Consider the following 27,994-nt stretch of genomic DNA (forward strand, 5'->3'; position numbering starts at 1 on the left):
AGTACTTGTACTTTCAGCAGCTACCAGTCCAACATTGTGGCACCGCTGCCATTGATTGCAATGATCACGCTACCCTCTGAAGAAACTTCTAGCGGGGTGGGTGGTGATGGGGGGGTTGATCTGACACAAAGTGGAGTTCTGTTCCCACGTTTGTTGCCATGGTAACCGCTAAGTAAGTGCGGGCAGGGGGTACATGTATTCATCTGTAGCAGAGGGTCAGCAACAAGACAACATGACGGTCAAACACTAAATAATACATGGAACTGAAAAACAAAGACACGGCTAAAATATGGCTGCAATAAAAGTCCAGCACGGAGAAGAAAATTGCCCCCCCCCCTCCAACTTAGAGTAACGACCTTTCCTCCGCCGCTCCCATAAAACAACGCGCTGACAGTCGGGGAGCTACCGTTTTTGCCGTTATTAACGACGCCGGCTGGGGGCCTCACGTTTTTACAGCTCCTAAATTGGTCCGCATTTTTCCCTAAACTGTACCTGAACACGAGCACAGACGCATGGGGGCGTTACGGAAGGTGGAAGTAGGCCACTTGATTCTTTATCTCTGGCATAATTACTTCCGTGTGAGCGCCACATAGAAACGAAACGAAAGGTTGCGACTTTGCCACTTTGATGATATTCTGACATTTTCTTCTCATAATATTTTGACTTTATTCCCATCCTCTTTTTTTCATTCATTCATTCATTCATTCATTTTTTACCGCTTATCCTCACGAGGGTTGCAGGGGTGCTGGAGCCTATCCCAGCTGTCTTCGGGCTCGAGGCGGGGTATACACCCTGGACCGGTCGCCAGCCAATCACAGGGCACATATAGACAAACAACCATTCACACTCACATTCATACCTATGGACAATTTGGAGTCACCATTTAATTAGCCTAGCATGTTTTTGGAATGTGGGAGGGAGCCTATCCCAGCCGTCTTTGGGCGAGAGGTGGGGTTCACACTGGACTGGTGGCCAGCCAATCACAGGGCACATATAGACAAACAACCATTCACACTCACATTCATACCTATGGACAATTTGGAGTCACAATTTAATTAACCTAGCATGTTTTTGGAATGTGGGAGGAAACCGGAGTACCCGGAGAAAACCCACGCATGCACGAGGAGAACATGCAAACTCCACACAGAGATGGCCGAGGGTGGAATTGAACCCTGGTGTCCTAGCTGCGAGGACCGCCGTCTCTTTTTTTCTGCTACGATTTTTTTTTTTTTTTTAGCTGCGTGCCACAAATGGCCCCCTGGCTGCATGTTGGACACCACTGTGTGAACCAACTTTAGTGGGAGTCCGGCTAAACACCCCTAAACATTACAGTGGATAAAAGAGTTAGCTTATACGTGGTTGTCCTACTTTGTCCTATTAATATTTACATTTTCCGCCGTAATCATATTTTTCCCGATTTAATGTCCGCATGTTTACTGACGCATTCCACCTCCCTCTGAGCGACGACGGCGAAACGCTTTGACCTTAGCGGTGACTCACCTTTATTTACCTCCGCTAGTTACGCCCTCGGGGACTGCCGCCTCATTGGCGGAATGAGCGCCGCCATGGCCAGCCCCCACCCCCCGACTCCTGGGAGCGAACCACTAATGAACAAAGAAGCCCGATTGATCCGCGTTAGCGCTTGATTCCCGAGTCCTGCAGACCCGCACGCTTGGAAACGCTTCAACTTCTCTCCCGGATTGGATCGCTTATTTGTAATTACTGGATGCTTTTGGCCGGGGGTTAAAGGTCAGGGACGTACTCTAAGTGGCCATACAGGCTAGTTCCCGTATCGACACCAGGAAGTTACCATTCCGGCGAGGGCGAGAGATTGAATTATTTGTCCTTATCGTGCGATGGCCACATTGCAGCGCACCTTCTCTTTCCCATTTCACACCTTGACGACCGCGAGATAGGACGCGTTCCTTTTTTTGGCCCAGATTGACAATCGGCAGCAACCAGTCAAAAGACGGAATTATCTATCGCAAACCTACCGCCTGCAGACCCTCACTCCCTCGCTCGCTTCCTCCTCGCCGTCGCCGGCGCTGTTATTCAAGATAAACAATCAATACTGCATTAACGTGTCCGCACAGTCAAAGACGCCGGCGAGCAATGTCACCACTTTAAGCAACTAATCTTGCTCACCAACTGGAAAAATGATGGAATTTACTTTTTACTCCTTTCATTATCCCGAGATGTCGTTTCGTCACGTTTGAGGTCACCGCCGTGTGAGTTTTCCTTTATGGAAGAACCACCCAGCGGTGGTTCCGTGCCGTACAGCAAAGGTGACTATGGAATAGCTGGCCAGGGGGCGGATCCCGCCGATCGATTCGGAGCGCGGAATGCACATTTAAACAGCATTCCCAGTCAGGCATTTTAAAGTGACGGAGCGCTCTCATTTTGATGACCGTTTCGGAATTCTGATGATGCTTAAGAGAAAGGGGAGGTCGGGCGCCGCGGTCCAACTTCCTCCATGCAGCAAATTTGCATCTGCATTCCCAAAGCTGCCATTGAGGGGGGAAAAAAAGAGAACGGGGGGGGGGGTTCTTGCTGTGAAAAAAACCCAAAACAAAGGCGCACTTATGAAGAGGCCCGACTGCAATTAAAAAGACCCTCATCCCATACTCATTCATTAGACCCCGCCCCCTTCTAACAGCGCCTTTGCCAGGCTTATGAAGTCCTGAAAATAAAAGACTTGGCATGAATGATCGGGAAGACTGTTTACAGATAGCCAAGCTTTATGACGGCAGTGCCAAAGGGGTTGGAGGGGGTCGGAGGGCGCCGGCTGGTGGGCGAGACTCTACGGATGACGCCATGAGGACATGCCCCCCCACTCCCCTCACCCGTTTAGCCTCCCCATCACTGGCTGGCTCTCGATGCCAAGTGTGAAAACTCTCCAACTGTTTTTGGAAAGCAACTGCTAATGTGGCATATTCAACGCTGGAGGCGTGTTTGAATCCCAAAGATTTTCATTGATGCAAACCACTGCAAAGCCGCCGCCCACGCCGTTGTCATCGATGCAAACATTACCGCTCGGTGAAATGCAAACATCGCCACCGATGACACACGCTGGTGCCGACTACCACCAACTGAAACCGATGCCAACGCCAACGCCGCCACAGCGAACGTAAACGCCACCCCAACCACCACCACCTCCACGCTAGTATTTATGGAACGGAGAGCAAGATGTGCGCTCTTCTTCTCCTTTGGGGTGGGGTGCAGGACCTTGTAAATCAGCAGATGGGGTGAGGCGTGTAGGTGAGAGCGAGGGCGTCCGGTGTAAGCAGGACGGAGGTTCGTTATGCGTTTGGAACACGCGGACTCCGACCCTCGGCCTCGTCTGACTGGAGCGGAGTTGACAGAAAAGCTGACAGATGCTTTGCCGGCGCTTCCATTATTTATGAGCGTGTTTCCACACGTGCACGCTGCTGCGCTGTTGGTGTTGTATTGCTCTTTCCGTGGGTGGCTGAATGAGCAGTCCCCCCCCACCTCCATCCCCTCCGCCCCCGGTGTAGACGCAGGAATAACATTTCAAAAGTATAAAATTAGCTTCATTTAGCTATGTCAACATCACTTCATGACATTCTTCATCAACGCAAGGTTGCCAAACGGCACTTGATGTTAGCTTCTCAAGTACCACCTGCTGCTGTTTAACCTTTGACCTCTCAAGTGTCACCAAATCTCTGCCTCCGCCCCTCCAGACTCTCTTAAAAGCCACTCTTGAGGCGTACATCTGCTCGGCCACGGCCACCGGATTGAATTACAGCTTTGATTAATTGAATTAGCGTTGAAGATGTCGATTGAGCAACGTCTCCGCAGGAGAGCTGCATCTCGTGTCATCCGGTGACATCACAGCCTCTTCGAGGCCTCGGGCCGCGTGCAACGGACGCCTCGAACCAACGGAGAGCGGCGATGCTAATGAGACGCGTGGTGTAATTAATACAAATGGAATGTTTAATGCCATTTTTCCATTTCAAAGAAACTCCCGGGGCGCGCGTTCAGCTCGGCGGGATTGTCCTCTGGCAAACAATAACCGAAGTTTGCCATCGCCTTCATTAGATCAAACTCGCCGAGCGCTGGAGGGGCTTTCACGGTACCTGCCCCATTTCTCCTCCGTGTGAAACGGCTTAATTGGAGGCCTGCGGGAGCACAAACATCCATTTGTCAGTTATTCGCGTCAAAAGCGCCAAAGTAGGATGACCTTTTCTGCAAAGTGGACAGATCCTCTGGCCCCCGCGCCCCCCCCCAGCTGAGACGACGGGGTTACATGGCCGCTCGCTATTATTACCGCATGTCCCGTGTTGCAGCACAGTTGTGTGAATTGTGTCCTTCCCGAGGGGAAGCGCACACACAGGTAGTTTGTTTGGAGATGCTTCCATTTTATTCTTGTCAGTGAACCGTCCTAATGTTGAAGAGGGAGCCCACAATGGCGCCCGGCTCGCCTCTTCTCACTCGGGGGATTCAGAGAAAATAGGAGCTTTGCCGACGTGCCGCCTGTTCATTTACAGAAACGGGAGGGAAAAAAAAAAATGATAAGAAGAAAGTCACAAAGGCATTGTGACACAATGGAATCCAGATATCATTCACAAAATAGACAGGAGACCATTATCTGCAGGAGGAGGGGCCCATCTGAGGGTGACAGGCCCGGGAGGGAAAAGAAGAAAGTGTGCACATCAAGGCAGCCTTTCTGGAAAGGAACAATTTTGTGTAAAAGCTGCAGTGTTGTTGTTGTCATGTGCAATAACGCGCATCATTCCTCCTGCAGGCTGTTAGAGAGCACAATCAAATCACTCTGCTTTCACCGTGCCGCAGACAAAGTGACACGCTAAAAGTCACGCAAAGACACCCGTGCACAAGCTGTCTGTCAAAAACACACACACACACACACATGCTGCATGCCAAACAAACCGTCACCGCATACGACCTTCAAGAGAAGCCTTGCAGCTGCTAAGCAAAAGCAGGCATGACTAATCAATTATTGAGTACAGTTTAAAGAATTTTGTTTCCATCATGTGAAATCTAATCGATCTGTTTCCTGACAGTAGCAGCCAGCCGGAGGCACACTTCATTCCAGCACAACTTTGGAGCTTCCGCTGAAATGTTAGCTTCCAGAAAGCGTTTTCTGTACTATTTGGAGGTGAAAATCGATGTTTTTATCTGTTGGACTGACTGTCACATGTTGACATGCTCACGTTTTACTCAGCACTTTTTGTACTTGGAAAACTTATGAACGTAAACATGAAGATTAGCGCTGGCCTGCTCAATCGTGCTCTTTGAATGAAACCCATTGTCCTTCAATTGGGAAAAATAATTCATGAAAACATTTAATGGAAAACTACATGAGAAAATATATTATAAAATGCTTTTTAAAAGTCCTGAGTTAAAAGAGTTAATTTACAAAATTGACATAAAATATGCAATATATTTTTTATTTTTTCTGTATATATATATATATATATATATATATATATTTTTTTTTTTATATATAAATATTTCTATAAATATAAAAATTCTATAAATATATATATTTCTGTATATATTTTTTTAATTTTATAGTTTTTAATTTACAAATAAGTAAATTAACGTATGCAATTTTAGCTCTGAGCCTCAGATTGTCCTGAAATGGCGAGTGAAGCCTTTTCTGTGGATTTAATGCCAACAGAATAACAATTCTAAAAATTTTTATCATAACTTAAATATATAAGGAAGCAACTGAGGGAGTTTCTGGGGTTACATGAATAAATGCAGGTATTGATAAATGTAGCCAATCTATTGGAACCTAATAACAAAATATATTTTGAATTGGACTGTATTGCTGCTATTGTAGCTCGGAACTTCAGACTGATGTCTTCTGTTTGGATTAATAAATGGTTTTAAATAATTATACCTTTTATTATGTGTAAAACAATGTATGATATACATTTACGGATGTATATGATGTATAATTACATCTTTCACCGCACTAAGTGACTCTCCCTTGCCTATGTAGCCCAGCTACCCGCTAATACTGGACTCTCTGATCCCCTGTTAGCCTTCTGTCATTCCTGGGTCAATATTAACCCCTCCTCCCACCCGCCACCACCCTCACCCAAACCAAACCTCCATGTCAGCTTCTGCCACCTCCGCCCCCGCCCCCCGCTCCGTCATGCACTTATTAACTGGCTGTCACGTTGAGCTGGCGCGGCCGTAGACAGCCTTCAGCGTGGCCGCGTCCGCCGACTGCAGGCCGGCTTAAGCCCGGGGGCTTTGCAGAGACAAGAAGCCAGTACAAGTGAGGATGGTGTTGGGGGGGGCAGGGGGTGGGAGGGTGTCGTTGGCAACCTGTGGACACGTTCTGCACGAGGCTAGAATACACACACACAAACACCTCGCAAGAGTAAATCATGCCTGTCCACGCCAGCCAGCTAGCGAGAGCCACCTCTGTTGACAAAAAGAGCAACGTCAACAAATCTGTCACCTTGACGGGTTTATTAGTTAGCATGCTAACACTGAATGTGTGCATAGCAGATGCTGGGCACTGCTTATTGCTGCAAATCGTCCCCGTAGCACATAATTCCAAATAAATACAAATGCACCAAGGAGCCAATGTTTACTTCCGTAAACACTAAGCGATGTCACAAGTCCCACCGGGTCTACAAGAACGACAAGATTTTGACTTCACGTTTAAGATGAGTACAATGACAATATGAAAAATATGACATTACATTCTTCTGCACTCACTGTGTGTATGCTGGCGTCCCCGCCTCCACCCACCAAGACAAAGACACTGAATGACCGACACACAAGGAAAACAGATGTGCATGCACATTACAATAAAAAATGTCAAGTTACAGTGTGATGAATTAATTACGGTCCCATATCGAGATATTGTCGTGTTTTAATCTCGCCGGATCTTATGACAAAGCTAGTAAACAGCGTGTGACTTCCCGGGACGCTTGCGTTCACATTGACAGGTCTCATTTTTTGGGGGGGGGTAATTTGCACCACCGCATACAATATTGGATTTGAACATAATAAAAATAGTCCTTCACTGCGTGCATGCAACCAGTTTGAAACATCACATGACACCTGTATGTTTAATTCTACATATAGTACTTCCACAGGGCAGGAAAATATAACATAGCACGGAAGCGAAACGTTCCGGTTTGTGGAAGTAAATGTAGCGTGTGCAGGTGGTGAAGATGTTTGGGCGCTGCATCGACGGGCCTGGAGCCATGCGAGGCTTGATTAGATTTTGATAGTGATCTGGATCTGTGATTGCCACTATTAGATGATTATTGTACACCCCCCTCTGCTCGCACCACACATATTGGATATCGGGATTTAATTCCAAATCCAATCCCAAACCCTAGCTCGCGTGTGGTTGCCGGGGTCAAAAAATCGATTTCACCTCCAATGTAAGAAAAAGACGGACGGCTCGGCATCCTTAGGAGGAGGATCCCTGATAGTTAGCCTGCCTTCTTCCTTCCTCAAGTCGCCACGCTTTCCCGAGGCAGCTGCTGTAAGAAATGAGACATGGCTGGTGTGTGAGTGTGCGTGCAGCACGCCAACTCCTCGCTCGCTGTCATTTCCCGGCGCTTGTGAAACGGCTTTGTTGTAAATCACCATCAGCCGACAGCAGCCTGCAGCACGCTTTCCGCCGCCCCGCCGCCCCGCTAATACATCTTGTTCAAATTGTGCCCAGAATGGAAGGAAGACGGCACACTTTCACTTCCTGCGTCGGGGCCACACCTTTTTATTTTCCTCTCACCTGAGCTGACGGTCGGTCTGGCAGTTTGTGATGCTAACGCTCATAATTAGAAACACTGTGGAGCTCATCCAGCAAGTGTGTGTGTGTGTTTGTTGGCAGCCTCTTCTTCAACATTGGCAGCACTTTCCTGTCTCCCACCCAGGAAAAAAAAAAAGCACAACAAATCCAAGTGATTTCATCCTCATGCGCCATAATTTCTCTCATCGTCACTTCTTAGGCTGAAAACTATTAGCTTCATCCGCGGCACGCTTCTTTAAAAAGACACATTTACGGCTTGAACGCAAGTGCCGTACAAAGCAGGGGAGCTAATTAGCCATTGTTAAGTGAGGTGCGGATGCCGGGATCCATGCGCCTTTATCTTCTCGCCACATGGGGAGCCGAGTGAGGCCCCGTTTTGGCAAGATGCTACCGTTTGGTATTAGCGTGGTTTGGTTTTCATTATGTTTCACGACGGAACATCACGTGGTTGCATTCGCACGATTCAACATGTCTGAAAAGGAGCAGGGAGAAGCACAGTTTATTTATTCCGATCCCTTTTTATCTATTACTGATGACATTCATTCCCACCATAACTTAAGTATAATAACTAATAACTTATTAGTGACAATTTTGGTATTAGCGTGGTTTGGTTTTCATGACGTTTTATGTAGGAACATCACGTGGTTGCGTTCGCACGATTCAACATGTCTGAAAAGGAGCAGGTAGAAGCACAGTGTATTTATTCCGATCCCTTTTTATCTATTACTGATGACATTCATTCCCACCATAACTTAAGTATAATAACTAATAACTTATTAGTGACAATTTTGGTATTAGCGTGGTTTGGTTTTCATTACGTTTCACGAGGGAACATCACGTGGTTGCATTCGCACGATTCAACATGTCTGAAAAGGAGCAGGGAGAAGCACGGTTTATTTATTTTGATCCTTTTTATCTATTACTGATGACATTCATTCCCACCATAACTTAAGTGTTCATAAGTATAATAAGTACATAAGTAATTGTGCATTAAGAAAAAGTAACAATGCAAAAGCTAAAAACAACTATAAAGAGTAATTTCTTGATATAAATTGAGCAATAACTTATTAATGACAATTAATATTATATTATTGTTAAATGTGGCATAAGCCATGCTATGGTAGCGTTTGCATTGTTGTTAAAGTTGGATCTAAGCGGGATGAGCCGTTGTTGGCTCGCATCCGGCCTCGCAATCCCTTCAGCGGAAACCCCGTGGAGAGCCCGCCTCGTCGCATCTCCGAGAGCCCCCCCCCCCCCGCGTCATCCGATCCGACCTTCAGCCGGCCTAACTGGAAACAGACACCAAGAAACATGGTGGCAAAGAGACGGCGAGAGCACAAAAAGAGACAAGTGACTGACAAGGCGTGCAAACGTTTATGTCACGAGCACAAAACTTCACCAGTGGGCGCCGCCGCCGCTGCCGCCTGAACGTTTTTGAACATTTTCAACACCCCGTAAGCCAGGTTAATCTTTACACACGTCTGTGGACACTTTGATGGTAGCTTGTCTCCCTAAAGCCAAAAAGTGGCAACATCAAAGCTTTTTGAGCACACTAGCCAAGAATGGGTGCTGCAAATGCAAAGCTAGCGGGTTGGAAAAGGGGGGGTTTCTCCAACTTGTTTCTGTTTTCATGCCCACTCTGACTCATGAAGTCAACAACAAACATGCTAGCTCGCTAGCTCGCCCCGAGGTGCTCTTTACTTCTTCAAATGTCCATTAGAGCCACCGGCAGCACGCGCCGGAGACGTCCACGAGCATCAAAAAAAAAAAAAAGGCCGTTCCCACAGGGGACGAGGACGACATCGCGCTGATGTTATTAGCTCCAGATGCCGCCTGGCAGAGGAGCGGCGGAAACATCCGCCATCATCCAAACGATGTCGCCCATCTGGAGCGCACATAACATCATCAAGTCGGGTCAGCGGTCACCCTCGCGGGGTGAAGAGCCACCATCATGTGACGTCATGGCCCCAACAGGGACAGGGGAGGCAGGCAGATGGAGGCTTTTATTTTGACCCCCCCAATCCCTTCCCACACCCCCTCTACTATAATCTGCTGAGTTTGGGCGATGAGCAAAATGAAATGTGAGCGAGTGTCTTTTATAATCTCTGCTCTGCTTTAAAGGATGCAAATGGCTTCGATGGCTCTTTTTTTTTTCCCCCGGTCCCTTTGCTTGTCACATCATCTCCTGTGCCCCCCCCACCGGACCAAACATGCACCATCGCTCCCCAACACACACACACACACGTATGAAGCCATGCTATTTGCAGATCCTTTAAATATTCAGCACCTGCCGTGTTTCCTGTACCACTTTGATCAGCCTCACATTCCACTGTGCCGCTTTCATCTCTCAAGCATCAACACCCCCCCCTCCCTTGCCCCCCCAAACCTGGACTGCAAACCTACTCGCCTGCTTTCACCTTCTCCTCTGCTCCCCATCATCATCATCATCTGCACAACTTGTCCACATCACCCACCGAAAAGTGAATCAAGACTCATTGATGTACAGGAAAAGTGTTCTGCAACACACAAGACAACCCCCCCCCCCCCATAACTGACCATCAGTATGCATGCAACAAGGAGGAAGAGCCCTCAGAAGCCTTCAGAGCTTGGCACGGCCCTGCAGGAGTCACTTCAACTTAACACCTGCAACTTGAATTAAATATGCAGCTCCATATTATATTATATCATAACACAAGTTCAAATGTAAGTCAGAGCCATCAAAGAAAAGCCCAGCGGCTGGACTTCAAAACACCACCACCGTCCTCCACCGGGGCATCCCACCCGCATGCATGCGGGCATCGCTGCGCAATGCCGGGGGAGGAGGAGCGCAGCTCCCCGTGCGGTAGTGGAAGCTAACGAGGCAACCTCGGAGTGTTTTTTTGAAAGCCGCGTTAAGGGAGCACAAAGTCGGACTGTTTGTTTACGAGGAGCCGCTGTGGTACTCGATAAAAAAGTTGGCAACATTAATAAAAAGTAATATCGAATTTAGTGCCTCTAATGAATAATAAAACAGAGCGAATTGATGCGAGTCGTCACCTCATTATGTGCCTTCACTACGGGCCAGCTGCGCGTAATTATCACGCCGGCGAACACAAACAAAAAGCGAACAAAGCAGCCTCTCACCTGGGGGGTGGTGGCTGGTGATGGAGCTTCTTCGTCCCCGGTGTCTGGAAAGGAGAGTATCCGATTGAGAGCAGCCTGCGTCGGCCGCACACCGCAACTGCGCCGCACACGTCCGCTCCTCGCTGGGTGGATGTCACCGAGGCTGAGGGGGACGCCAGCCGCCCATTGGCTGCCGAGTCCCCGGCAGCATGCGGCGGGTGAGGGGCGGGGGGTTGAGGGGTGGCGGAAGGAAGGTGCTGGAGAGAAACACAAACGGAAATTGACACCCCCCCCAAAAAACATTGTCCAAGTTTAACACTATGCTATATTTCATGTGTTTTACACAACATTATTTTGCAGAATATATAAAAAAAAAATTACTCCATTGCATCAATCCAACAGTTTGGCAGCCATATTTATTGTGTACTATGTACAAATGTATGCAAGTTAATGCATATGTTTTTATTAATATTCTTTTGTACAATGTCAACATACAGCCACTACCTACACCAGGATATGACATCATCATAGTTGGGTTTGTTTCCTCATGACTTATGATCTTACATCCTTTAAATCCCCCAAAACAACTAAACCGGAAACCCTAAACGCCACATGGTATTGACTAGATAATCGCTGACTTGAAATATTTGCAACTTGCAGCAGGATTATCGTACATTTTCATGCCAAATAAGGAAGAAGCTACAGAATTTGACAGATTTGAAACAATTAAGACACATTTCTTCACATTTAGTGATGGATAAATGCTTATAAACGGTGTAGATGTCGTCTTTTAATAAATAATATCACAGCATATGTTTCAATCTTTTTCTAGGACTAAAAGAATCCCGTCCACCCTCTTTTCGGATCCACTTTCCACGCAAACCATTTCTAAATGTTTACAGTAGTTCTGTTTTTACTTTGGGAGGCGTGCTGAGATTGAGGGTGGGGCCGGGGTTGGGGGGGGGGGGGGGGTGGATGCTGGCCAGAAATCAGATTAGAGGCCAAACATGTAAACTGCTGGGTTAGCGAGTAATCAAACTAATGCAGCTCATCACTTGCTTTATCCAGCACGCTGCCTCCGCCAGATTACCGTCCGTAATCTCCCGCTTGTGTGTGTGTGTGTGTATACATATACATGTAATAAACTCTTAAGCGTACTACAAATAAAATGTTCATGAGCTAAACAAGTTATGACGGCGGAAATGAGGTCGCAGGTGCTGCCGGCGTCACGTTTGTTGGTTTGTTTTTCTTCTAGAACTTCATATCAGCATCATTATGGAGTATTTTTTTAAAGGCTTTGCTACACGTCTTAAAATAAAGCCCTACTTGGAGCTGTAAGTGTTTTCCTTCGGCGAATAATGTAAAGTTAGCACGGTAGCACGTAGTTGTATCTGATACATGGCATCAATTATGTCAATAAGATAAGATATTTACATTTCCAGTCCACTGGGGGGTGCTGTTTTGCACTCGGTGAGTCCACAGAAGAACTGGAGAACTAGAAGCATCGAAAACATGTTTTGTTCTTTAAATATTTTCAATTTGCCGCCACTAGGAGGCATTGAATCGGCGCCAACACGAGTGGACAGGAGGTTGTCAGACATATTGTTCATTCAGTGATAAATGATGAATACAGGTGGTGTAATTTTATGTTTTAATTAAATTACAAAGCATAATTATTATCTGGTGATAAGCAAAGTGATGCATGGATATCTCAAGACAGAATCAGTCGTGTATTCCAGGTGTGATTCATTTTGGAAAGGGATGACGAGATAAGGCACGCATAATTAAGGAGACGCATAATTAAGATGAGATAGAACATAAACTGATTGTGTGCTACTTTGCAACTTGTAAACAGGGATGACTTGTTTCCAAATAATAAAGTGTAATGTTAGCGGCCACAGTGCACGAGTTTAATCCCTGGAAGCGCTTTTGCCGCCACCCTGCCCTCTCGCCATTTGGCACAGGTCCTCCATCAGGAGATCAGCACAGGGCAAGAAAAAGAGGCCCGCCATCCGGAAACACATGACAGCTGCAAGTGTCGTGGTTAGTTCAAAGACAGGGAAATGCCGTGAGTTTCACTTGTGGACTTCTGTTCCGGGTTTCTTCATTGTTAGCGTTGCTGATCCATATTAGCTCCATAGAATCAAAACCATACAGAGGTTAGGACACACTTCAGCATCTTCTCAAATATTTCCCACAATATCCATCTTTTGTAACTTTTCCATTTGTAGTTTTTTTCGGCAAACAGGCTAAGAAGATGCTGCTGGTAAAATGTGAGCGTAATGTTAGCACCGTAGCTCACATAGCCATCCTCGTTTTGCTAGCCACCGGTCCCACTTCATATTACATCCTGTGTAATGTACAGTATTCATCAAAAGCTAACGTATACAAAATTAGGCTTCTCTACACATCTTAAAACAGTCAACCCCATCTGTAAGCTCTGGAAACTCAATTATTTTGTATATATTTTACAAGTGTTTATATTTTACTAGCTTCGTCATAAAACAAAAACAGGCTTCGCCACGCATCTTAAAACAGTGTACTCCATATTTCAGCTGCAGACTGTAAATTTGTGTATTTTGTTGCCGCAAATATGCTAAGAAAGAACGGTGTTGCTGTAAAAATGGGAGTAATGTTAGCACTGTAGCTCACATAGCCATCCTCGTTTTGCTAGCACTCATGTCCACCGGTCCCACTTCGTATTACATCATGTGTAATGTACAGTATTTGTAAAAAGCTAACAAATACAAAAAATAGGCTTCTCTACACATCTTAAAACAGTCAACCCCATCTGTAAGTGCTGGAAACTCAATTATTTTGCATATATTTTACTAGTGTTGCTAACATTTGTCCAAAGCAACAGCTTCGTCATTAAACAAAAACAGGCTTCGCCACGCATCTTAAAACAGTGTACTCCATATTTCTGCTGCAGACTGTAAATGTGCATATTTTGTTTTTCTGCAGCAAATATGCTAAGATATGTGCCCTGTGATTGGCCGGCGACCAGTCCAGGGTGTACCCCGCCTCTCGCCCGAAGACAGCTGGGATAGGCTCCAGCACCCCCCGCGACCCTCGTGAGGGAAAAGCGGTAGAAAATGAAAGAATAGAATAGTGTTGTTGTTAAAATGGGAGTAATGTTAGCACTGTAGCTAACTCCATAATGCTACATTGCTCTATCCGAGTGTGTCCCGGTACTTTTGTCCACAAAGTGCCCGCCACATTATATGAAAGAGTCAAATAAGGCGACGCAAGGCAGGGAGACCTTTGCAATAAGACGGAATCTAGCAGATTACGAGCATTAAATAGTTTTTTAATGAGGTCTCATTACGTGTGATGAATGCGACTTCTTTTATGACGTGCTTAATTGTCGGACTGGTGAAAAATCAATAAGTCCCCTTTTAGACACCGCCGAACGATCAATACCCCAACAGGGACGCAAATATCTCAGTGCCACACAAACAAAATGTTTACGGATCTTTGCGTTTGTTCCTAAGAAAAAAAGCCTCGTCAAGAAGACAAGGACGCGTTTGAGGGCGCGGCTGAATCGTCGCTGTGTTCCTCCTTGCTTCACAGCTGATGGTCACAAGTCTTCCCACAAGTCCTCCTTGGAGGTTTGACCCCGATACAGCTTCAGGAGGTGGCGGCACCGTGCCCAGACAACTCTTCCAAGAAGAAAACCTTTGTCCCTTCCCAAGCCTCTGGGGGTCCGGACTATCACGGGATAATCAGGCAAAGAGGGGACTGCTGTTTTCCGCACAGATGCTGCAGATGATGAATGAAGGAGAGATAAAGTGAAGCAGAAGCAAACTAAGTTAGAGCAAGTCTTTGTTCTCTCTGAGGGGGGGAGGAAAGAGTCTCACATTTGGGACTTCTGACCTTCTCGTAAAGTCAGAGACAGAACTATAAGAAGGTCTTTGTCCAGTGAATGAATCTATAGTTCCTTTATACGTTCCCAAAGGAAGCCATTTCCCATTTCCAGTGTCGCATCCGATGTTAGCGATGATCGTCACATGGTTCTGTCCTTCTGTGTGAATCCACGACTAAGCGGATCAAATGCTGACAATGTAACAAAAAAAAAAAAAAAAAAATCAGAGTTTCCGCTGTGAAAATGTTCTTAAAAAGCAAAAATCCCGAAGCGGCGGCGATGAAAGCGTCTGCCGAGGCCGTATCAAACACGCAGTGAAATCAAGAAGTGGGGGTTTGTATTTGCATGACACTGCGGTTGCTACCTTGGTGGGGGATTAGCGTGCAACACTTTTTACTTCCTGCCTGCAGTTTTCCATGGAGAAACCTGAACTTTGGATGTTCATGGATGATATGCATGACACAAAGATTCCCATTAAATTAAAAAACGGGTTCTTATGAGGCCAAGTATCTTCACAATACACAGAAGCACTTAATGAGATACGTTAATCTGGTTTGTGCTGTTCATTCGCTTTTGTAATTCAATTCTAAAGCCACTTTAGACATACCTAATTTGCAGTAGCAATGTGTATGCTGAGTGTAATCAACTGAATCCAGACCTAATCCAGATTGGTTAGGTCTTCGGAAATGCCATTTAACATTATAAAATCATAACATTATTAAAGTTAAAACGGGTTTCCAAATGGAAACGGTCACACTTTAAAGAAACTCAATTAGCGCCACATCCAAATCTGATCCAGTTTGCATTTACACACAGAAATCCTATTCAATATGATGTGAATATGGACAGATAAGACATCCAGATGTTCAAAGATCAAACCAAGATCCATTTTATATGATGTCAGGATGGAGATCGATCCTGAATCAAACTAGATTCCAACATTCGGATGTTTAATCTGGATGAAATCCTGTTTAAGTTCATTTAGTATTATTTACTTCCAATTTACAACAAAGTTTCCATATACAGTAGAACAAGACAGCAAGTCAAACCAATGTCAAACCGAATTGGATCTGAATTGAATTCGGTTCAGCTCAGTGTCTATTCAGAACAAAGGTTTCCATACAAAGTAGCTCAATGACCATACGTCTGAAATGACCATACCTTACTGCAAATCCAGATGCAGATTTGATCCAGATTGCATATTTGTTATGATTACATTTTTTTCTTTGGATGCCCCAAAAAAATTCTACATCTGGACCAAACTTGACCTCCTTTTAGTTCATGCAAAACAGTAAATTGAAGCCCGGGCAGAGGTCTTCACGCTCTCCAGGGACCAATGAGAACATTTAAAAAACAACAAAAAAAAAATAACTGGGGGGGATGAGCGCTTCCTGTTTGGATGAGGGATCCCATCAAAGGCGGCACAGTGACCCTCTGCTTCAGCAACACACAGCATGAAAGGGAGGTGGAAAAAAGGGAACAGTGTACATTTTTGACGGCATCATAAATCACGGCGCTCGTGGCAGGCGGCCCAATTGTGCCGCGAGGCCACACTGAGGCCACCATCATACACATCCACCATCCAAAGCCTCCACCCCATCTCCTTCCTTGTGTGTCCCCAGGCTGAGGAGAGAAGTGGAACGGCAACAACGTGCCCGTCCACCCAAGATTCACACAGAGTCTATTTGGGATGCTGCAAAGGGACACGTGGGAGGAAGGGGGGGGGGGGGGGGTTCTCTAAACAAAACAAAAAGTCTGACTCTGGTGGATTTTAATCCTGGAAGTTTGGGATGCCTCCAGGGAGTCTTTCGGGATGCTACTCCGGCAGCAGACAACACGGACCTTCATGGGGAATTTGTCTCTATGAGTCAGAGTGTGTGTGGTGGTGGTTGGGGGGGGGGTGGATTAGTGCTACAGATGGACTGAGACCGGGGCCCTGTTAATAAATCCCTCTGTGATGTTGTACACTCATGTGCATGTTTGTTCTAGTGGACATGAACCTAGCGACATGCTAATCTGTGTCGTTACAACTTCTACTCAATAAAGTGACATGATGAATTGAACCAAGGGGGGGGGGATGCAAAGGGCGTGATGAGCCCTGCTTGGCCTGGCCTTGCTTGCCCCCCCTCCCAATCTTCTTCTTTTTGCATAATTTGCTTCCTATTAGTAGTCTTTTTGTGGATGATAATTTAAAAAAAATCTCGGGGTTGCGGCGCTAATCCGGCAGCATTGCACTTCACAGAGGGATTAGTGAGTGACAACTTGAAGTGAAACGAGAGATGTAAGGGGCCTCTTAAGCCGTGTTCCTATTAAAAGCCACGGAGCGCCGTGACACTGTGGCAGGCTTCGCCGCACACTCGCCCAATACTCGGGGATAAATATCACCACTCCCTTTTTATCCCCTCCTCGATAAACGCTCCCGTGCTCGTGGCCATTCCTCCTCCGTCTGTCTTGTTATTATTTTTACTTCCTCTCCGTACGCATTCGGCCGTGTCCAAATTATTTCTAGATGCCCCAATTTGCTCGGCGCTGAAGTTTAAAATCTTTCACAGTACGCTGGCGATCATTTTAACGCTCCGACCTGATGACTTCATGCTCTGCCGACTTTCATACATTTCAAGAACAATTGGGGATCATCGCTATTTGCTTATTTTGGTTTGGCGCTATTCACATTAAACCGGTGCTTCTCAAATAGTGGGGCTCATTACAGTGCAACCCTGCCAACACGTACACATTTAGAGTACTCAGCATGTGATTAAGGCGAAACTAGTCTACATGACTTTTTCATGACTGGTTTTCCAGTCCACCAATCAACACGCTTCACTTACACCTTTTCCCTATTGGAGGCATCACCCTTGAGTCAGTTTGTGTCCAACTGAGTCTAACTCTGGTTGCCAATGGGTGGGTCGGGAGCCAAAATGTGGCCCAGATATTTTGGTACTAAGTCTAAGTAGAGTGACTTCGCCTACTCTACTTTGACCAAAGTGGGATACAGGGGTGCCTCCAGTCCATCTCAGGACTATCCTGGGGTTCTACCAGACATGATCAAGGAGTTAAAAAAAAAAAATTGTCCGGTGGCCATCTTGGAGCCGAGTCCCGTTGGGGTTACGTGGTTTAAGAGGTACTCAAAGATGTCTGTATGCAGTCTTAGTTTTCTAAGGTAGTCTAAGGTATATTTTCCGTACCAAAATTAGTGTACCAAAATATCTGGGCCACATTTTGGCTCCCGACCCACCCATTGGCAACCAGAGTTAGACTCAGTTGGACACAAACTGACTCAAGGGTGACGCCTCCAATAAGGAAAAGGTGTAAGTGAAGCGTGTTGATTGGTGGACTGGAAAACCCCCAAAGTCATGTAGACTAGTTTCGCCTTAATCACATGCTTAGTACTCTAAATGTGTACATGTTGGCAGGGTTGCACTGTAATGAAAGTCTCTCACCCCTCCCCCTCAGGGGGGGCCCGCCCCACTATTTGAGAAGCACCGGTTTAATGTGAATAGCGCCAAACCAAAATAAGCAAATAACAATGAGCCCTAATTGTTTCCTTGTCCCGCTATGACCTGGATCTCTACTCTGAGGGACGCACGGCTTCCTTCCTGTCCTGCTTGCTGACTGCATCGCAGAGTAACTCATCAAGTGCAGGTAATTAACTTCAACACCAGACACTTTTAGGGAGCAGCAACACTCCATTAGAGCACCGCTGTACCAACAAAAATGGACTAAACCGCACAAACAAGTTCAGTTTCCATAACACGGATAGCAGATAACAGAATTCCTGTCAAGGCGTTTATACGACACGATGAAGCCATGAGGACAATGACAGGATCCATTATAGAACATCACACATGCATCAAAGGTTTGCAAACAATGTAGTGCAACTGGAGAAGGACGTTTGAGGTCGCAGGTTAGCCCCGCCTTGGTGGTACCGCTCACAGTAGTAGTAGGTGACACTTCTGAAGAAGACTGCCGGTTGATCATTGACACCCCAAAAAAAGCCTTAATATAAGCTAAGACAGAAAACGTTCCGTAAGCAAGCAGTCAAGTGGCTCACAAGCCTATTTAGCATCTTTTGCATCAACATGCGGCGTCGGATGATGAAAGTGCACGCTCGGTTGCAGCTAACACAATAAAAGCACACAACAAATAGCCTGTACATGCGCAGTGACCGTTGAACACAATCGGACATAAATAGAGTCGCTGTCATGTGTAGAATATCTGCAGCTCCCCAATCAAACAAACAGCAAATCGGAATCAGACTTCGCCGGGCCGCCTCTAATGAGGGAAGAAAGCATCCGTCTGACCAATTATTAGACTTCCCTGCTATGCTGAGCAACGGGACAAAGTCCACAGGTATTGATGGCATCCGTGGGGACGCGTGGGAGCGGGGGCGACATTGTTTAGCCAAAAAAAACATTGTGGCCATGTGATCCCTGGTAATGCGCCTTCATGTCGCTTGCCAGCCATCTACAGTAGGAAATTATGAACATTGGAATATTAATCTTAAAAAATATATACCTAAACCATGATTAAGTCCAATATAACAAGGGGTGACAGACATGACATTTTAAAAGTGACAAAAATAAAATATAAAAACAAATTAAAAACAAACAGAACTATATTAGGAAAGCAGGAAGTGAACAAATGTAACAGTTACTGATTGTAAAAGTCCAAATGGAGGGGTAGGATTTAATAAGCTTTGCTTCTTCCTACTCCTTTTGGACATGTGGAACCGTCAACTGATTATGTGATGCATTCAATTGTAATCTGATGCATGTTCAAATGGAATAAAACCATTACCATTACCATAAAAGTGGATTAAATGTGGATGTTCTGTGCGAATCTTACAAGCAAAGGAGTGTACCACTATCGGAAAGGTACCACTGTTCATGCGTTCACAAACAACTCTTTCATTGATAATGTCCATCCTCTAAAAAATATCGTAAAATAATCCAAAGTTGCCTTCAGGTGGCTTTTCATTAATCAGGATACTATGATTGAACACTATGTGCGGATGTCGTCCTTGCATTCCAGGTGTCGGCACAGCCTTGAAGCCGGTAGCTGGTCAAAGGCCAGGCTGCCGTTAATGCGACTCCATGCAACTATGATTAATGTCCTACTGGTTCATGTTTAATTAATATTTACAGGACAAATTTGAGGTCCAGAAATGCCAACAAACAAATGTAGAATTCTGGCGACCGCATGCTTGCTCTCAGAAAGTTGTTGTATTTGTCTTTGGCAATTAGCGCTCGGAAAAAAAGGGGGGGGGGGGAGCTCTTGGTAATTACCCGCCCTGCTCAGTGAGAGCACTCAAAATAAACACACACAGCGTCAAACATGGTCGCCACATCTGTGCCCTGGGCCGTGACCTCCTTATGGGGAGTTCACTGGAAGAGCGAATGGAATAACGAACATGATTGCTTCAAGGATTTTGGGGGCGGATAGAGTTTAGGAGACACAGAAAGGAAGTTCAAGGAAGAATTGGAACAACTGGAACATTTGGTGTTTGTAATCTGTCAGATCCTGAAGGTCGTTTCATAGTAAAGGTCAAACATAAGGACTAGAGCCCACAGCTATTACATGTATGTCGGTATTTCATTGTTGATCTACCAACTCATTCTTTCAAAATCCGGTCTTAGGACCAGCATAGACCAGCTACCAGCATGACCAGCATACATCGTGTTGTCATGCTAGTATGCTGGTCTTAGGACCAGCATAGACCAGCTACCAGCATGACCAGCATACATCATGTTGTCATGCTAGTATGCTGGTCTTAGGACCCGCATAGACCAGCTATCAACATGACCAGCATACATCGTGTTTTCATGCTAGGACCAGCATAGACCAGCTACCAGCATGACCAGCATACATCGTGTTTTCATGCTAGTATGCTGGTCTTAGGACCCGCATAGACCAGCTACCAGCATGACCAACATACATCATGTTTTCATGCTAGGCATACATCGTGTTTTCATGCTAGTATGCTGGTGTTAGGACCCGCATAGACCAGCTACCAGCATGACCAGCATACATTGTGTTTTCATGCTAGGACCAACGTAGACCAGCTACCAGCATGACCAACATACATCATGTTTTCATGCTAGTATGCTGGTCTTAGGACCAGCATACATTGTGTTTTCATGCTAGTATGCTGGTCTTAGGACCAGCATAGACCAGCTACCTGCATGACCAGCATACATCGTCTTTTCATGCTAGGACCAGCATAGACCAGCTACCAGCATGACTAGCATATATCGCGTTTTCATGCTAGTATGCTGGTCTTAGAAGCAACATAGACCAGCTGCCAGCATACATCGTGTTTTCATGCTAGTATGCTGGTCTTAGGACCAGCATAGACCAGCTACCAGCATACCAGCACAAAAACACAACCTATCAACCATCACATGACCTTCTGCAGGCGTCTGTGGTTAAAATATTGAAATTGATCTCATGAGAAGAACTATCCTTGAGAATCAATATCCCGGTAAAGCAGTTGTCATAAAAAGCGTCAAAAATGAGACGAAAGGAGCGGATGCAAAGCAGGTGAGGTGGGGGTTAAAAGGCCATCACATTGAAACGCAGAGAGATGGGAAAAGTCGGCGCTCGGCATCTGTCAATACCTCGCACTTCCTCTTACGCTCTCTTTCCACCCCCGCATCGTTAAATGCGCCTTGACGCCCCGTCTGCTATCGCGGCTTTTATCTGGCTGACACGCCTTTGCCTCTGACATTTACATGAAAGCTGCAGGACGAGCTCGGGAGTCATCCGCTACGATAGGAAGCGCCTTGAGGCTGCACGGGGAAGATTCTCTAACACTCATTATGATATTTATTGTGCTTGCTATGTTTGTAGTGCTGTACAAAGTGCTGTACTGCATCACACAGGGGGCTTGGGTTTTTTACCGTGTTGCGGTAAAAGACTTCACTGATGCAATAGTCCACCTTGTGTGGCCTACTGGGAACACGGCGTTTTGTGTGTCTGTAGCTTTAATGCTAATGAGTGGTTAGCATGCAGGCCTCACAGCTGGGAGAGGTATGAATGTGAGTGTGAATGGTTGTTTGTGTATATGTGCATTTTGATTGGCTGCCGACCAGTCCTGGGATAGGCTCCAGCACCCCATGACCCTCGTGAGGATAAGTGAATGAAAAAATAGCAGTACTTTTACCAGAACACAATCAAAATAGTAATAGAAAAAAGTTGACATCTGACCAGAATGGGTCGTAATATAATAAGGAAAAAGTTATGTTACAATAATAAAGTCCAAACATTACGGGAAAAAAAGTCAACCATTTTGAGAATAAAGTCAAAATACCGTACCTGGAGAAAAGCCATGCATGCACCGGGAGAAAACAAACTCCACACAGAGATGCCCAAGGGTGGAATTGAACACAGGTCTCCTAGGTGTGTGGCTTGTGTGCTAACCACTCGACCACATTGCCACTCGGCATCCCTGACAAAAAATGACAGAACAACAGAATTAAGTTGTAATTGTTGGAAAATTATGTTTGGGAGTTTTGATATATATAAGTTAAAAAATATATTTAAAAAATCTGAAATATTATAGTAAAATCAAAACATGAATAAAAAATAGTCTTTACTATAAAGTAGTAGTCCAAAGTCAGGATGTTATTGAGGTTATTGATGTTATGGAGGTATCGGTAATGTTTTGCATTACGTTTGTGATATTAGCAGAGGTTACCTGCGTAAGTCGCTGCCTGTGTCGGGACAGCAGTCTTTACCAAAAAAACCCCAAGATGCTAAAAACAAAAACTCTCTGGAAGCGGAAGCATGACAACAACATAAGGGGGACAAACAATGCATGCGACTTAGCAGCCTAATTAGCACAGTGGTCGGCATGGCAACCCAAGAAGCTACACCACACGCTCGCGTGTCGGGATACGCTACGGGGAGGAACAAGGCTTGTGTTTGAAAAACAAAATGTTTGTGAAGCGGCGGCAAAGAAACAAATGTTAGCTTCATTAGGAAGTCCTGAGTAGTCATTAGCGCCGAGGACCACCAAGGCGCCCTTGGCCTCGTCCATCTTGAATAAAAATCCCTCCCCTCCGTAATGAGAATTGTTCCAAAAGGGTGTCAAATGAATCTGGCAATGCGTCTGAGCGAGTAAACCACGTCGTTAGGAAGCCAAATAAAGAATTTACACTCCATCATCGTCCAATCAGCTCGTTAATTCTGCTCCCCCGCCGTTGCCCAGACGCCGAATCGATGGCGCACGGGTCCTGTAAAACGCGTGTCTAATGAACAGAACCTTCCACGCCAGAAACCAGAATTATCTCCTCAGCCCAATGTATGTATTTACTGATAAATAATACACAAGTTGTTTTATTGATTTGCTGCATGGATGGTTACGCTACACGAACATCAGCGGGAGAAAGAGGCCTATCGGATCAGATGATGTTCAAAATCAACAGGGTTCTTGCTTTGGCGTTCAAAATAAAGAGCCAGCAATCAGCGTTGAGTATTTGTCATCCTAGCTGACATGCTAACAGCGGGAATTGACAGGAAAATGTGTCGTGATTCACTTAGGGAGCGTAAAAAACACCACATTTAAGTCCCACTTTGCATTTGCAACAAATCCGTAATGGAGACACAAAGGCAGGGAGGCTGCTTTTGTTTGTTTGGTTTTTTTCTCCCCGGCGACACGGAATATTGATTTATGTCTGATGAAGATGTTTATCAGCGTCTCAGACTACATGAAGAAAATCTTTTTTTTTTTTTTATAGGGTTTTTATTTTCTCACGTTTCCTCCCTCCGCATCAGTTTTACATTTAAACGCCACTTCGTTGGCGTGACGGATGATGTTCTCATTCCAACAACATGAGCTGGATGTTAAGCACGTCCGTCATGGCCGTGGACGCCGGAGCTGCACGGGCGAGGATACACATTTGGGTATTGATCCCATACCAAGTAAGATAGAGATACTATCCACTTGGATATTTTTCAAGATGCGGCTACACGGCGGTTGAGTGGTTAGTGTGTAGTTGCCTCATACTCGGGAAGACCTGGGTTCGATTCCCTGCTCAGGCATGAGTTTTCTCCAAGTACTCCGGTTTCCTCCCACATTCTAAAAAAAATCCATAACAGGGTCGTGGGGGTATGCTGGAGCCTATCCCAGCTGTCTTCGGACTGGTGGCCAGCCAATCACAGGGCACATATAGACAAACAACCATTCACACTCACATTCATACCTATGGACAATTTGGAGTCGCCAATTAACAATTAAGTTTCTGGAAAATATCAGTTCCCAACTAAAAGATACATTTTAAGCATAATTTCATTCACACCATTCATACCTGTGGATAACTTGGAGTCGCTAATTAACCGAGCATGTTTTTGGAATGTGGGAGTTAACCGGAGTACCCGGAAAAAACCCACCCAATCAAACTCCACACAGAGATGGCTGAGGGTGGAATTGAACTCGGGTCTCTTAGCTGTGAGGCCTGTGCGCTAACCGCTCGTCCGCCGTGCAGTCATCCTATGGACAATTTGGAGTCGGCAATTAACCTAGCATGTTTTTGGAATGTTGGAGGAAACCCGGAGTACCCGGAGAAAACCCACGCATGCACAGGGAGATCCACACAGAGATGGCGGAGTGTGGAATTGAACTCGGGTCTCCTAGCTGTAAGGCCTGTGCGCTAACCGTTCATCCAACGTGCAGCCAACCTATGGACAATTTGGAGTCGGCAATCTAGCGTGAAAACCCACGCATGCACGGGGAGAACATAAAAAAATGGACCCAAAGGTGGAAGCGAACTCGGGTCTCCTTGCTGTGTGGCCTGTGCGCTAACCACTCATCCACCATGGAGCCGAATTCAACTTTTCCACATGTAAAATGGTTTTTCCAAATGCCTTCATTGTTATTAAAATCCATTATGTACTTGTATGATCCCACTTTTCTCCCATTCACGATTGTTGCTATCTTGCCGTTCCTGGAGTGACTTTCTTCAGCTCCTGATTGGCTAAAAAGCTCTCAGACATGCTGAGGGTGATTAGCGTAGATGGAGGTTATTATTTCTTTGGGAGCTTTTCAGAAACTTTGAAGAACATTTGAGCTCTCTTCTCCTCAACAAGCCTCTCATCTTGCCCTCCTCCTCCTCCTGACTCCATGTCTTCATCCTTCCTGGAGTTTGTCATTAGGATCCTCCAGCAACATCTCGACCTGTCATCAACCTCCTCCTCCTCTTCCTGCTGCTCCTTTTGTCTGCCGTCTGCCACCACGGCACTGGAGATGCTCGCTCCGGAACCTCCTGGAAGAAAACACGCCTCCCACTTTTGTAACCGTGGAGGAGGGTCGCGACCTTTTCGTGACGCAGAAGGTTCGTCGCTCGTCGGTGAAGCTGTCACGGAGGATCACACGCGACGCTCCCGTTGCCTCGCTATTTGGCAGACTTTCATTTGGAGGCGCTGTCAGCTGTCTCCACTTTTTCTTTCCCTGACGTGCTTTTTTCTTTTCTTTGTGTGGCTTTGAAAGCGGAACACGTTAAAGCGGGACTTTTATCAGGATGCGGAGTTTTGGAAATGTTATTGACTGCAACAATAAAGAGCGACAAGCCTCATGAAGTTTACTCAACTTGTCTGTTTGTTTTTTTGGCAACGTGTGGTACCAAATTTCCATGGAAGCGGAGGTCAAAAGTCAACTAGAATCAGTTTCTGTTATCAACTCAGGAGGTGATTTTTTTTAAGGTCATTGCCAAGGTCATTGGTCAAACTCGGGTTTTTGGACATACCACGTATCTGCTGCAATGATCAAATCATAATTAAAGTTGAAGACGGGGTCACCAACCTGTCGATCGTGATCAACCAGTGGATTTTTGGGACTTGCCCCGGTCGATCGCTGGAACTGTTCAGGTCGGGCACCTTTATAGGGCAGCTAAGGGTCCTTCTTAGCTGTTGGTCTGTGTTGGTGATGAAAGCCACAAAGACAATACATCAGACTTGATATCAATGCCAATCAACCAGCTGGATGGACATAAATAAAGGGGCATCAAACGTGTCTGGCCAGAGGCTGCGTGGATGAGCTACTTCGGCGATTTTACTTCAATAAAACCGTGGGTACAAAAAAACGAGCTTTTTGTTTGGAAAAAAGCTGCCCGTCCAGTTTCTGGCACCCATTCCCCGCCAATGTTGTCACAATACTGAGCTTTCATTAAGTCCCAAGTCCCAAAAATCCACTGGTTGATCACGACCGACGGGTTGGCGACCCCGTCTTCAGCAGATACATGGTATGTCCAAAAACCCGAGTTTGACCAATGACCTTAGTAATGACCTTAAAAAAAATAATCTCCCTGAGTTGATAACAGAAACTGATTCTAGTTGACTTTTGACCTCAGTTTCCGTGGAAATTTTGTACCAAGCGTTGCCAAAAAACGAATAGACAAGCTAGGTAAACTTCATTAGGCTTGTCGCTCTTTATTGTTGCAGTCAATAACATTTCCAAAACTCCGCCTCCCGCTTTACTTCAATAAAACCGTGGGTACAAAAAAAACGAGCTTTTTGTTTAGGGGAAAAAAGCTGCCTGTCCAGTTTCTGGCACCCACTCCCCGCCAATGTTGTCACAATGCTGAGCTTTCATTAAGACGCCATCAGCGCTTGTGTCCGCCATGTCGCCGAGGCAAATTAGAGCTGCCACCCTCGGCGAGCTCTCTTCATCACTCATGTTCGCACATCGACAAGCGGCCTCTCGCACAAACAACCACACTCTGTGATGTAGTATTATTTCTTGGTAGATAATTCATAATGTTCCCGTCAGGAATCCGCAGGTTCGATTTCTGCATTATTATTTTCGTGCTCCATTGCAGACGTTCCCAGACTCCACAGAGAGATTGCCTGGTCAGACCTGGATTGTTTTCTATTTTTAGCGCTCACAAAATGACCTCTAATTTGGTTTCATCCAGTTTACTGCAGCTGGAGGCGTGCGCCAGGAGATGTGAGGCTGAGTGGGGGGGGGAGGAGGGGGGCTGCATGGTCGGTTTGAGGCTGAACCTCAGTGACGAAGGCTTCCCGCAAGAGGCGTCCGCTGGAATCCCCGCGGTCGGGCTGCAGATGCCGTTAAGTAACGCTTGTCGTTGAACGGCGAGGAATGATGAAAGCGTGGCGGCTGACCACAGAGAGGCGTTGCAGGGAGGTCGGCCATGTGGCGGCCATGTGCGGCGCGGCTTCGGCGACTGACAAAGAATATCATTTGGGATAATTGCGGTCGTACGGTCGGGCCGGGCGCCATAATTGCACACAGATTGTTAAGAATGAACAAAAAAGCCTCCCCGGAAAAGGCGCAGGAGGCTCCTTCAGCGGAGAAGTGGGAATGACAACAACGACGGCATTGTCAGCGTGGCACAAACGGCCCTCTTCCTCCTCCTCCTCCACCTCTTATTCTTCTTCTCCCAGCTGCTCCGAGCCTTTGCCTTTGAGAGTCAGGTGCAAGGAGTAAAAAATGAAATTACACATGAATCAAACCGGCTTTCTGCAGGCTCCGGGAGCTCAGCTGCTCAGCAGGAAGTTTCTAAAATATTCCATTCATTGTGCGCGCCGGCGACACATAATGCGGCACTCCTCCACCAGGAATTCACAGCTCGCTCACTTATTATCCCCCACAAGGGTCCAGGCGAGCCGGAGAGTTGGGGGTAAAGGAGCATGGCGGATTCTAAACACTCCCACCATTAATATTGCTTTTGGATTTGGAACCTGGTGTCAAATAGTCCCAGGCAACGACGTCTATGGGACTCTTAGTTAAAAATGGTCTGGCTGTTTCGGGATTCTGTAACAAAACCAAAACCTGAAAACCGGAGACTGTTACAAATTCCATTCAAATATTAATCGACTAGGGCTGCACGGTGGTGAAGTGGTTAGCACGCAGGCCTCACAGCTTGGAGACCAGGGTTCAATTCCACCCTCGGCCATCTCTGTGTGGAGTTCTGCATGTTCTCTCCGGGTTCCAAAAACATGCTAGGTTAATTGACGACTCCAAATCATCCATAGGTATGAATGTGAGTGTGAATGGTTGTTTGTCTATATGTGCCCTGTGATTGGCTGGCCACCAGTCCAGGGTGTAGTTGGGATAGGCTCCAGCACCCGTGAGGAAAAGTGGTAGAAAATGAATGAATAATAATCGACTATGATTGACTGGCAACCAGTCCAGGGTGTACCCCGCCTCTTGCCCAAAAAAAGCTGGGATAGGCTCCAGCACCCATGAGGAAAAGCGGTAGAAAATGAATGAATGAATGAAGATTAATCGACTGATTGGCTGG

General features: G+C 46.0%; 1 protein-coding gene across 1 annotated transcript in view; it reads right to left on the reverse strand.

The window, feature by feature from the left end:
- The window catches only part of LOC131108561 (cadherin-6-like), a 131,477-nt gene that overhangs the window by 35,057 nt on the left and 68,426 nt on the right, over positions 1 to 27,994 (reverse strand). The window contains exons 4-5 of the mRNA XM_078792426.1: positions 22,050 to 22,182; positions 10,892 to 11,127 (exon numbers count right to left, since the gene is read on the reverse strand). The gene's annotated coding sequence lies outside the window, so the exon portion shown is untranslated. The remainder of the gene's footprint in view (positions 1 to 10,891; positions 11,128 to 22,049; positions 22,183 to 27,994) is intronic.

The sequence above is a fragment of the Doryrhamphus excisus genome, linkage group LG7 (genome assembly GCF_037039965.1).
Source record: "Doryrhamphus excisus strain RoL-2023G ecotype Guam linkage group LG7, RoL_Dexc_Guam_v1.1, whole genome shotgun sequence".
Taxonomy (NCBI): domain Eukaryota; kingdom Metazoa; phylum Chordata; class Actinopteri; order Syngnathiformes; family Syngnathidae; genus Doryrhamphus; species Doryrhamphus excisus.